This window comes from Arvicola amphibius, chromosome 6 (genome assembly GCF_903992535.2).
Source record: "Arvicola amphibius chromosome 6, mArvAmp1.2, whole genome shotgun sequence".
In the NCBI taxonomy this organism is placed as follows: Eukaryota; Metazoa; Chordata; class Mammalia; order Rodentia; family Cricetidae; genus Arvicola; species Arvicola amphibius.
The window spans coordinates 137,469,881-137,484,089 of NC_052052.2; positions in this window are offsets into that span (position 1 = coordinate 137,469,881).

Here is a 14,209-nt window from a genome sequence, read left to right on the forward strand (position 1 = left end):
TGATGAGGCAGGCTATAAATAGCTCAGCAACATCGTCCTCTTGGCAGCCTGCTTCTGTAACCGACTCAAGAATAGCAGACAGTTTGGTTTATTGTATCTTCTTTTAAACTTATGCGTAGAATTCTAGACTTAAGACTCACACTGCAAAACTAAAGACGTCAAGATATTGAGTATATGGGGACAAACACACCACTGTTAAATATGCTCTCTCTCTTACAGAATATTTATTGTATTGACTTTCATTGGGTTGTTTAGGTGACCACAGAGGATAAAACCAATAGCCAATGTAAAAAGCCCTAAATAAGAAATGTGAGACTTCTCTGGCCGGCTGTGTGGTGGGTAAAATAGCACAATGGACTACATCTGGAAGCCATAAGCAATGCCTTCCTTGCCAGCCTGTGACGCGGGTCTTCTGTTGGCCCTTCTTTTCACCCTGCTCCTCCATGGCTTCACCTACTTTGGACAAAGGAGAGACTGAAGAGATAAATGTTTGGTGCTCACTCCCATTCTTTCATTCTGTCGTGCTTGGTGGTGACAATGGGACACGAATCCAGGGCCTTCTGAATGCTAAGCAAGCACATCACCGCTACACTACTGCCCAGCCCCAGGTACTTATTCTGAAAAATGTGTCACCACTGGGTTTTATCATGACTGGCTTCTCCAGCTAAAAATATAATTAATCATCAATTTCTCTTCCTAGTTTACTACATGGAGCTGTTTCTTTCCTTAGGAATAGTCTGTATTTGGCAGGGTTTCCTCACTAAGTGCGTTACGTATTATTCTCTTGAATTCCTACCGTTAGGAAGTGATATAGAAGGAACCCAGCAACTGTGCCCAATCTTGCTTCTTTATAGCCATTGACCTGAATTGATTCTTTGTTCATAATTGGAATTAGCAGGTTTTCTACAGTGCACATGCTGATTGCTGTCCAACTATTCTCTCTACCACCTCAGGCTGTCGCCAGCCTTCGCCTGCCTTTGTTAGGACACACCCAACAAATAGGAGGGAAGGAACAAACTTGGAGTGGAATGTTTTCTTCCTGATTGTTTTGTAATCCCCTGGATAATCATTGCATTTTATGATGAGAATAAAAGCTTTATTAAAATAGCTCAAAAGTCTCCTTCAGAACATGAAATATCCATTAGAAATAATAATGCACTTTAGCAATTATAACAGTTGATGAATAAAAAACACATGGGTATTTTTTTTCTTAAAACAACACCCATTTGTAAAACTATGTGAAGAATAAGTTTAAGGAAAATTTCACTAATCAAATTTGTTTTCCAAGTCTCGCAACATCTAATTAACAATGCAAGGTACTCAAGAAATCTAAAATGATGAAGCTTAAAATAAATATTAAGTACAATGACTTTCCAATATTGAATACAGACATCAATAAACCAAGGACGAAGAGACCCAATTTATGGTGAGAACAGTGGCGTAGCTGTCACAGTGCAGTTTCTATTACACGCAAACAACATTAATTTTTACCCCAAGTTGTAATTCTTTCAATTGTTCTAAATGAAAGCCATCTTCTTCTTCTGTGTTTTCCCAGTACTCTGCCACTCATAACCCGTCTCCCAGAACTGTTGATACGGATACTCATAGAGTTGTTTCTCCATCACCATGACCGCTGCCGCAGAGAAGGAGTCTAGTTTCTTCCCAATGCTTCCATCACCGGTCATTGGGCATATCTGTGGTGAGGCTTGCACTTATACAGTCAAGATTTTTGTAAAACTTCTTTGGTGAAACCGTGGAGAATTTTAATTGCAATTAAAGAGAAACGGTGAAGCCATGCCTTTGTCTTGCAGAATCTGCAGGGATGGGTTCCAGAGCTTTCCGCAGACATGCAAGTCTGGATGTGCTCAAGTCCCTTTTAAAAATGAATCAGGGAGGAGGAAATTCCTTCTCATTCCTCCATCAAGAGTACTTGTTTCTCTTAAAGAGAGGTGTCGTCCTTTGCACTCACATTGGTAGGTTAGTATGTTCACCACCTGTAATTCCAACTTCAGGGAATCTAGCAATCCTCTTCTGGCCTCCTTTGGCACCTACATACATGTGCAAACACACGCACGCACACACACACACACACACACACACACACTCATGCATGCAAAAGTTAAATGCACACCTTTAAGAATAAATTAGTGTTTGCATTTGTTGAACGCCTGCATTTGCTAAGCTACTCCCAGAGTACTTTAGTACTTACATGATGTACCTATTTGCACGTAGCAGTTCTATTGTAGTGGTTAGGGAAAAACGAAGAGAAATGAGTCTGTGCATGACCCATGCAATCATGCCTTTTATTTCCCCAAGACTTTTGATCCATGGTTAGCTAGACCTGTGAAACCAGAGATGTGAAAGGCTGCTTGTTTTTGAATTTCAGATTTATCAAAGTATCTTTTGCATATGAATCCTTTTATATTCACAAAATCTTATTTTGTACCTTATCTAATATAGAATTTGTGATTATAAAGCAAGCCTTCTTAAAGGAGACATTCTTCAGTTTTATTATAGGTTGGATGTAAAAGTTTACAAATATTTTGCCCTAACAGTTGATCCTACATATAAATTTTGAACACCTGTTATATTCAATTTCAATATATTTCATCTCCATATATTACTTTCCATTTTCCTATGCAGAAAAGGAGGAGAGAAAGACGGAGAAAGAGAGACAGTGAGAGACAGAGAGAAACACACACACAGAGGACAGATTGAGAAGGAGGAAGAAGAGGAGGAGGAAGAAGAAAAAGAAGAAATAAGATTAAGTGAAAAAGCATAGGACCAAACTAGGCCCTCTGAATGTGGGTGACAGTTGTATGTCTGGGGAAGTTTTTGGGGCCACTGGCAGTGAGACCAGAATTTATCCCTACTGCTTAAACTGGCTTTTTAGAGCCCATTCACTTTGGAAGGATACCTTGCTCAGCCTAGATATGGGGGGGGGGGACTTGGTCTTGCCTCAAAGCCATGTGCTAGACTTTGTTGACCCCCATGGGAAGCCTTACCCTCTCTGAGGAGTGAATGGGGGGTGAGGATAGAGAGTGAGGTGGAGGGGGCAGGAGGAGGGGAAGGAGTAGAAACTGGGATTGGTATGTAAAAGGAGAAAATATTGCTTTTTAAAAAATAAATACAGTAAAAAAAAGTGAAAGAGAAAAGGATGAAACGAGGAAAAAGAACAAAGTAGGGAAGAGAGAAAGGGATAAAAAGAATGAGGAGAGGGGAGGGAAGGATGGCGATTGCAGAGAGAACTCAGGAAAAGAGGAGGCATGACTATGTTCTTTCTACTGAGAGCAAAATGTCTAGATTTAAATGCATTTTATCATAGATTATTTTTATTTGATCCCATTTTTAGTGTTAGTAATTGGAGGGAGGGAGTGACATTTTTTTATGCCTTTGTTTTAGCAAATGAAAAAACAAAACATCTTTGAGGTTGTGTGTTTTGCCTTTGTTACTTTTAAAATGCCACGCCCTCCTATTATATAACAAATCATGCAAAATACATTTATTTTATGTTTTAAATTAAAATGTGTTCTGATGATGTTTTCTGTTACACTATATACATATATATGTGTATATACATATATGTATATATAATATATACATACGCACACATACATATATTCTTCCTTGGTAGAAATCAAAGAGAGTACTTGACTCAGTAGTTGTGAGGATACTTATCCTTGACCATATCAATGTTCTTTTCCCTAGTTGTCTGCTAGCAAATCCTTCTACCCAGAACTTTTTGTTGTACTGAGATTTGGTGGACTGCATCTCTGTGTGGATTCTTGTTTGGGTTACCAGACTCATCTGCAGAACTCTCTTCACACATTTCAGACTGGAAAAGATGCTCTAGTGATACTCTGGGTAGACTGGAGTACATCTGCTGTTTCACCATTTCCACTGATACAGCTGCCTTAGTCTAAGATGTGAAGGCTAGGGACTATGTGCCTACCTACAAAAACAGGGCAATACATATAATTGTCATCAGAATCATAAATGATGTAATCTCCAACTAAAATGAAATCAAGTTAGAAGTCAACAGAATAATAGAATTGGAGAAACTTACAAGAATTTAAAAATTAAGCATCATACCTCTAAATGACTCACGGGATATCAAAGACTGACCAAATAAATAATTAAATAAATGATATGGTAGTTTATTTTTAAATGAAAACTGACACAAAATATAATGGATTATAGAATTAACAGACATATTCAGGTGAAAATTTGCACCTTTAAAGTAGAAAATAACATAAACTAACATAAAAATAATCGACTGGAATATGAAAAGGAGAGAAAATAGAAACAAACTAAAAGTTGTTTATCTGGTGAGATTAGTCAGATTGACAAGACTTTAGCTGGAGTCATCAAAGAACAACTGACACCACGCAAATTATTAAAAATCACAAATCAAACAAGCATATTTTTCCCAATTTAGAGCAATTTTTGTAGTAAAAATTATTACTAAGAAACGTGCTATGGTAACAACTTGATCCCTCAGCCAAATGAGAAAAGTTCCTGAAAAATCAGAAACCACTACAATCAACTCTACAAAATTGTTAGTGCTTAGACATTTCATAACTAAAAGGCATAATTAGCAGTGAATGCATCTTTCTCCAAAGAAAATATTAAGCCTAGATGGCTTTCCTGAAAAATTCTACCAATAATAAAGGAAGAAATGATAATATGTTACAAAAAGCATTCAGAAAAATAGTAGATAGCTGCTGTGGAATATTTCTGTTTATACACTGTGGAGACATGTCTTTGTCAAGGCACCTTCTGATTGGTTTAATAAAGGCTAAATTGCAGCATCTAGGCAGGAGGGATAGGTGGGACTTCTAGGCACAGAGAGGACTCGGGGAAGAAGAGAAGCAGAGAAGCCAGCTAGATGCAGAATGGGTTGGACATACAGAATGAGATAGTGGTAAAAATCATTTGATAAAAAGTAAATTAATTAAAAAATATGGGCTAATTTAAATCATAAGAGCTAGTTAGGAGCAAGCCTAAGCTAAAGTTTGAAGTTTCATAATTAGTAAGAAGTCTCCATGTCATTATTTGGGAATTGGTGATACAGAGAACAGCTTGTTACAGAGAGCACTTTTTAACTGATTCTACAAATTTAGTAGGTGTCTTGAAGGAAGCCAAACAAATGCATTACCTATTAATGGACAAATATCAGCCATGAGCATAGATGTATAATTTCTGAATAAACTCAAAAATTAAGATCCAGCAATGTAGAGGTAGGATTATGAATCGTGACCAAATAAAAGTCATACCAGAAAAGCAAAGTTTGATGTAAACAAAAACACTGATTAGTGTGTGTATATATATATATATATATATATGATTGGAAAAATGTCACTAGGCACAGAAAAATATCCATTTAGTCACAATAAAAATTCTCAACATATAAGCTATAAGAGGGATTTCTTCAACCTGATAAAAGATATTTGCAAAATACCATTTGGGTAACACGATACATAACTACAAAACACTTAGTGGATTTCTACTAGGAGCCAGAGCAAAGTGACGGTGTCCGTCTGCCTGATCACCTCCACTCATGCACATTGTTCCCACCACATCACTTCCGTCTACTGACACTCTGAATTTGGTGACCAGTGTGCTCAAACAACAAAGAGAAACTAAAAGGTGTGCAATTCAGAAACAAAAGGGAAGTTCATTTCCTGCATAGGCAGTATAATCTTGCACATAGGAAATATTTATTTATTTATTTATTTATTTATTTATTTATTTATTTATTATGTATACAGCATTCCTTCCATGTATGCCTGCAGGCCAGAAGAGGGCACCAGACCCCATTACAGATGGTTGTGAGCCACCATGTGGTTACTGGGAATTGAACTCAGGACCTTTGGAAGAGCAGGCAATGCTCTTAACCTCTGAGCCATCTCTCCAGCCCGCACATAGGAAATCTTAAACAAGCAGACAACAAAACAAAATTTCATGACTAGCAGTAGACTCAGCAAGGTCCTGGAACAAAAGATTAATATGGCAGAAATTAACTGTAATTCGTATTGCAAGAACAGTGCAAAATTAACTAAGGAAGATATTTCATTAGTGAGAAGTGTAAGTTCCCAAGACCAACAGTGCAATTATATTTTAATTAAAATAAATACCTGTTTACTTCACAAAATTCTGTATGTTCCATGTTTCTAGAAAAAGAAGACAGACATAAAACAAGCACAACGAAACATCAGTCTGAGATTTATGATAAGATTAAGACACATCAATATAAATATAAGGAGACAAGCAAAATATGGAGCCTTGACAAGAGAGGCTGAAGGAAGTCTAAATGAAGAGGCACTTCATTTTTATTAATTAGCAGACACAATATAGGTACCACAATTTTCTTGAAGTTAAGCAGTAGCTTTCATGAAACTCTTTATCCAACTCCCTTTTTTCAACAACAGACCAGCTGAAATACATATAACAGGAAAGGTTAAAGCTGACAGATCAAGTTTTTCAAAGTTCAAATTTGAGAATGTATACCTTCACATTGTAAAACACACAATACATACTATAGTCATCAAAGCAATGTGATATTAGCATAAGGACCGAAACAGATAAAATGGAACAGAATTTAGAATCCCCAAATGCCATTCTATTTATCGTCAATTAATTTTCAAAAGAGTGAGAAAGTGATTTAAGATGGTTTTAGATAATTTTTTCAACAGATGCTGCAGGGAAAATTTGGTATCTCTTTAACAAAAGGTAGGCTTATTTTATTTTATCACATCATAGAAAAAATGAAATCAAATAGACTTAAATACACGCATAAAGGTTAAAATTATAAAACGTTTGGATAAAAATATAGGAGTAAATCCTTGTGACCTTTAGTTTGGTCAAGATCTCATTAGTGTACCATTAGGGTGTAAGTGATAAAAGAAACAGTTATGAGGAAGCACTGCTTCCATCAAAACATGAGTGCGCACATTTCAAAAGTCATTCTTAATAAAAATGAAAAGATTAGCAAGAGACTTGGAGAACACATTTGAAAACAGTATAATGAATAAACTCCATGTCATCGAAATATATAAAGAGTAATATTTCAGTAGAAAAAAGTCAACTTTAAAAAGAGGAAAATATTGAAATAGGCTTTTACTACAGGTACCTTATGCATGGAAAAGCATGTCATCAAAGTGAGACATGGGTGAGTTTCACACCGCTTCCAGAGATTAAAATTACTACAATCAAAAATACTAGCAAGTTGAGGGCGGCATAGCTCAGTTGGTAGTGTGCTTCCCTGGCATGTGTGCAGACCTGGGTTCAACACTTAGCACAGCATGAACTAGATGTGGAGGCCGGTGCCTGTAAATTTACAAGAAAGTCAGAAGTTCAAAGTCATAGTGAGTTCAAGGCCAGTGTGGGCTATATGAGACTCTGTGTCCCAGAAAATAAAGATCATTTTGCAGGGCATTGGTGGCACTCTCCTTTAATTCCAGCACTCAGGAGAATCTCTGTGAGTTCAAGACCAGCCTGGTCTACAGAGCGAGTTCCTATAACTTCTGCTGAAGGGTACTGCCTATTGTTTGTTTGATTTTGTTTGGATTTGTTTGTTGTTGTTGTTGTTTTGGTTTTTTCATTTTGTTTTGTTTTTTATTTTTTTCAAGACAGGGTTTCTCTGTAGCTTTGGGGCCTGTCCTGGAACTCGCTCCAAAGCTACAGAGAAACCCTGTCTCGACAAAACAAGCAAACAAACAAAACCCCATACACTATCAAATATTGGCAATGAAGTGACAGAGTTGAGGTCCATTCATAGTCCCAGAGCAAATGATGATGAAGCCACTTCTTCAATGGCTTCTCAAGGTTCAATTATTAGATGGTCAAGAAACTTCTCGCTTATCTACCTCTACCCCAAGTTATATTCCAACACACAAAAACATAAACAGATGTTAAACCCATCAGTATTCAAAACAGGGTAAAATTTGCAACAATACAAAGACACTTTAATGGATGGACAACCATATGTGCCATAATTACACACAGAAGTGTTATGTGACAATAAAACAATTGCAAATGCATGCTAGAGTACAGTTGAACCCCAAAAATGTCATAGTTGAAGTTGCCCAAAAAGGATACATTTTATATGACTCAGTGTCCAGGAAGCGCATTTCTACAGAGTCGGGCGCCTTAATGCTTTTCTGAGGATGGGGAGGGTGACAGACAGTCAGAGAAAATGGGTATCAGAGATCTTTAGATAATACAAATATACAACCACTGTGTCATGGACTTACATTATATTTATATTTAAAGTAGGTAAACTCTATAGCTTGTAAATTCAAGCTCAATAAAGCTATTTAAGACTCTCCAGGGTCCATTTTATATATATATATATATATATATATATATATATATATATATATATATATATTTTTTTTTTTTTTCTTACAGGGTTTTTCTGTAGCCTTAGAGCCTGCCCTGGAACTAACTCTTGTAGATCAGACTGGCCTTGAACTCACAGAGATCCCCTTGCCTCCACTGCCTAAGTGCTGGGATTAAAGGCATGCACCACCACCATGGGCTGTAGCACATTTTATTAAAATGAGATGGAAATAATCATTTAAAATATAGCCACAAAAGTTTTAACAAGTAACACAAATGATCTACATGTGTAATTTATAAAAACCAAAAATAAAATCAATCTGTTATAAAGGATAAATTAGATTGATTCATGATGTTCAAGTTGTAGAAACATGAAAATAATCATAAATCCATATCTGGAGGTTTAAATGTAACTTGAATGAAATAAATTTCAAGCTAGACATTGTCAGATTATAGGTGTGTTCTGGAACCAAATAGTTGACTATTCTAGTCATGGTTTACATGCTTCTAGTTAAACCAAAAGCTTCAGCTACATCTATATATACAGTTTTATATATATATATATATATATATATATATATATATATATATATATATATATATATATCTTTGCTTGGTTGGTGAGTGTTAGAATGCTTAGTTTCAAAATATATTCAATTGAATAAAGTGTATTATTTAATGTAGGGTGAACAGTGTTATGGACTTTTTTCTCTTGCATGTGTGACAATATCATAGACCTTGTATATATCAAGAACTCAAGAGCCACAACCAGTCAGATTATTAGTAGAAAGGGGTATAAGATGTCCTGAAACTGGAATGCCAGATCTGATTTGGGAGCTAGGAACTGAACCGTGGATTCTCTACAATAGCAACAAATGCTTTTAACCACAGAGCCTTCTCTCTGGCTCCAAACAAATGTTTTTATTTACCAGACCTCAAATTAAAGTAAATTTAAAACATATAATTTGTGATTTATATAGACTTGTGCTTTTAAAAGAAGTTGGCATTCATAGCTCCTCAGTGCCCTGTAGTAAAGGAAAAATGAAGGACCTTTGCCTTACTTTAGGGATGGAGAGAAGATGCTGATTAGCCAAGACATTCATGAAGGTTTCTCATTATATTCACACTTCTTTCTACTGCCTGATATTAATATACTATGGGGTCAATTTCCAAACCACAGCATTGTCTTGCCATGTGTTGAAAAGAATTAGAAAAACTGCTGCTTAAATAGATATTTGCAACTCTAAACCAAATCGACCCCAACATTTCCATGGTGCTATAAGACTCTCCTGTTTGTCCTGGGGCATAGGACTGATAGCTCTGTAGTCTGACCTTCATCTATGAGTGGAAGAAAGCCACAGTCAGGAAGCAGAGTCACATGTGTTCACGGGTAATGTAACCTCTGGTGTCATTTTGTTATAACAGAATGCTGAGGTTCGTCTCCGAAATTTCAGTTTTACTAGCTTCTCCTAATGGCACTTATTCCATCAGAAAATGGTGGCATTCCAGACACCTTCTGTAAGTATTCAATCTTCTGTATGTCTTCAATCTGTAAGCTTGAAGACATAGTCAAACTGAGCAAGGAGGAGCTCTAAAAGCGATGGTCTCTCTTTACTCCCTGTCACCCACCGCTGCTTCTTGCAACAAATAAACTAAGAAGGGCACTGTCAGACCTGGTGGCAGATGGTTCTTCTTCATGGTGCTTGAACAATGTCCAAACTTCAACAGCTGCAGCACCAAAGCTGTCCCTCAGCCATCCTTAACGGGCTTCAGTAAAGAACAGCCTCCAAGTGGCCAGCAGTTTAGGTGGTGCACCTGACTATGTGCTCTGGAGGAGAACCCACAAGACTATAGCTAAAGCTGGCTGCAGACACCGCTGAGTGCCCAACTGACTACTATGTGATACTAAATACCCAGTCTGACACGGTTCACTGGAGTGATTTCCTTCATGAAGGGAACAACAGTTTGTTCTTCGGGGGCATAGGAAGTTATCCTGGACTTGGATTTCTCTGACCTTGGCACAGTGTATTTGACATTGGCAGAAATAGAAAATGCTGTATGCAATGTCACTGTGTTTCACAGAGCATTGCTTCTGATTCAGAAGCTCAAACCACTACATATAGAAACCACAGGTTCTGCAGTACTGCCTATGACCCTCCAAGCCTCGTGATGGAGTGTTTAGATGGCCCTGCAGAGCCCAGACTTACTTTATGAGCTGCCTGTTGTATAAGCCATTTCCTTAATAACTAACAGAATGTGTGTGTATATGTACACACATAGACGAGTAGACAGAGCAATCAATATAGAAGGTCCTCTATATCCATTGCTTTTTGTAGGGCAGTTTCCCCAGAATTGAAACGTTCGTTCCAGGAGGGAAGGGAGGCTCCCCTGAGCTTCAGTGGGGTAGTAAACAAAAGGTAACAAATGGCCACATGTCTTATATGACAAAACCCTGTTAGGTTCTCCAGGGTTCCTATACTGCAGTATAAGAAATCAATAATCTGACAAGGAAGGTGACTCTGAGCAGTTGAACTGCAAAAAGAAGGGATATTCCCAGTGTTAAGGGGCCTGCAAGCTCTGCAGAGAGCTCTAGCATTGCGGCTTTCATGAGTCTTTCCCTGTGCTGGGTCAGGTGGGGTGGGGTGGCGTGGGGTGATGCAGCTGCTTTCAAGTCATAAGTAACCCCTCAGCGTATTGTTTCACCAAGTTGGACTTCGGTATAGTCCTTACTTTAGTCTGTCCTGAGTTCCCTTTCTGGGATGAGAGCTGGGTCTCCCCAGAAAGTCTGCCACACAACAGCTGTATATTGAGAATTCAACATTTCATGCATTTAAAATATTAAAAAAAATTCAGGGCTTCTCATGCTCACACATTTTATCTTCATCATATCCTGTATATTAGTGGAGTGTAGCAACTATTTGCATAGCACTTCCATTGTATTTGATGTTCTACATTTTGAAGAAATTATTAAACATATATGAAAGGATGTGAATAGGTTCTATGCAAGCACTATGCAATTGAATATGAGAGATTTGATTCTTCTCAGATATTTGTATTACAGAGAGCCTGAAACCAGGCTTCCCTGGACACTGAGGGCTGATGGTCTCCGTTTTGGTTCTATTGTTCAGTTGCTTCCCTTATTGGTACAGCCATTTAAATGTTACCAGACATTGCTCTCTTGTTTTCTAGCCACCCAGACCTAAATAATAACACAGAAACTATATTAATTACAACACTGCTTGGCCAATAGCTTAGGTGTTCCTAGCTAGCTCTTACATCTTAAATTAACCCAGTTCTATTATGTATCACCATAAGGCTATGGCCATCCAGTAAGGTTCTGGAGTCTGTCTCCTTTAGCAGCTACATGATGTCTCCTTGACGCCACCTACTTTCTCTATATATCTCTGTTCAGATGTCCCACTTAGCTTTACTTTGCTAAACCACTGGCCAAAAAAGTTTTATTCATCAACCAATAAAAGCAGCACATATACAGAAGGACGTCCCACATCAATTTAAAAATCTGGTATGTTTTAATTAGAAAAATACTCTAGATTATTCCTCATGCTTTTCATGTCTATTTCATTAGTCTAGTTAATACAAACACCTCAGTCTTCTCCCATCTAGTGCCATCTTCTGAACTATGGCTTATTTGCTAAAGAATGATTAATAATAATAATAATAATAATGATGATGATGATGATAATAATAATAATAAATAGCAACAGCATACACTTTGTTCAATAAAGAGATGGAATGGATATGAGTTTTGCAGACATGGTAAACCTGAGACTTGCTCTACAGAGGATGCTAAAGCTAGAAGAATACCCAGAATGCATCAGTAGACAAGTCATCCTATTCAGACTTTCCTGCAGCTACAGACTAGAGCTGCAGATCCTTTCTAATGAGAGAGTATTACAGGTTATATCTTCTGAGAAACTTTACTAAGAAAACCTTACTAATTTAAGAAGATGATGCAAGGAACATGTTAAAATGCAGCAATCTGGAAGTATCTTAGAGTAAGGAGCATTAAAGTTCTCATTTTTCCTAAAGATTTCTGCAGTGTGTTTTAAGAGTAACTGTTATATACCGGAGATGGTTCCACAATTAAGAGCACTTGTGGTTCTTGAAGAGGATCCAGGTTTGATTCTAGCACCCACATGACATGGCAGCTCACAACCTTTTGTACTTCCAGTTCCAGGGACCCACCACCTTTTTTTTGCCACTGAGGGCACTGTATGCACATGGTGCAATACATACTTGTAAGCAAACACTCATGTACATAAAATAAAAAGAAATAAAACTTTCAAAAATATTTCATAAGCACATTTTTCCTTCTGCAATGACTGTGTCTGAGATTGCCAGCCTCTTTGCATCCTTGTGTTTTTCTGTTTTGCTAAGTGTTTTTTTTTTTTTTATCAGAGTCCATGCTGTGAATTTTCCTATTTTGTGTTCATCTCTTTTCTCAATCTTGACTGTGTGTGCCAATTAATTTCCTGAGTTGGGAAATTACTGCCAGATTTTGCCCTATTTAGAAACATTTTCCATTGGGTAGGCATGGAAATAGACAAACTGTTAGCACTTTAGCTACTAAAATTTCCAAACCATTCCCAAACAGTGAGAAATTAGACACTCTCTTAAACTAGCTAGGCAAGCAGCAATCTCCCCTAAATTTAATAGAAAATTTTAGAAACTGATTTAGATAAGAAAATCACTACTCACACAAACCAAAGATATGTCCTTCATATCATTAAACAAAAATATTTGGTATCGAGTTTGACCTGGAAATTTAAATTATGATTCCATTCATTAAAGAGACCCTGGTTTGTAGAAATACTTGTTCTTGTAGAGGCTAAAAGACTTAAAGCAGTCTTTTTAACAGATGTCAGGAAAGACTCATATGGGCTTTCTTTCACATGTGTCCTGTGTAGACTCTTGATACTTGCTTAAAACTGTCAATACTGAGAACAAAAATAAGGAATAGGAAACTCAGAGTAGTCAGTGATAAAAATTGGTTTGTTTGTGGTGTTTTTAAGTCTACAGATGTCATAGAATATATAGTTCTTGTAAGTAGGGTTTTCTAGGGTTCTAAATGGCTTCTCCTTATTTGCCAGACAAGGTAGCTTTTCTCCTTTAAACTTTTAGGAAAACTCAAACTTATTATTGCCTAAAATAATCAAGTCTATTGTAGCTCCAATAGACTACTTGTTTTGAAACAAACTTTGCTCATGTGCCTGCTCTTCGTCTTTCACAGTACTGTTGGTCAGCTCACACATGTCTCCGTTTCAGTTTTCCCATCTGAAAACTGACAATGATATTGCCCATTTTAATTGCTAATTAAACAAAAATTAATACATGCAAAACACTAAGATATATAGTTTAATAAACATTCTCTGATCAATAGCTAAGTTATTTAATGAAATAACTTTTTTTTTTTAAATCCCGAGTTACTTCAATCTCTTATAGTGTTGGAAGCCACAATGGTGTTCTTTTCCAATGTCTATCCGCAGTCACTCAGAAGAACACGAGGGCCTGGGAAACTAAAGTTTGTTCTGAGACAAGCCGGATCATCCGTGTGTGTGCGTGTGTGTGTGGCGGGGGGGGGGGGGGGTGTTGACCTTCTACAGAATGCTAAGTCATGATAGTGACAATCTCCCTTCTCATCAAAGAAAAGAGTAATGCTGGGCCTGCCTCGCAGGAAGATGTAAAGCCTCTGCAGATGGGGACTGTTCTTTGTAGAGCACCCACACAGGAGCCTGCACCTAGGGTAGGGGTGTTTCAACTGCCTTCCCTGGGTGTAACTAGGAAACAAATTCAAATTGTTTCCACACCCGTCTTGCCTGTGGTTTCTCCCACTGCTGCTTTCTCA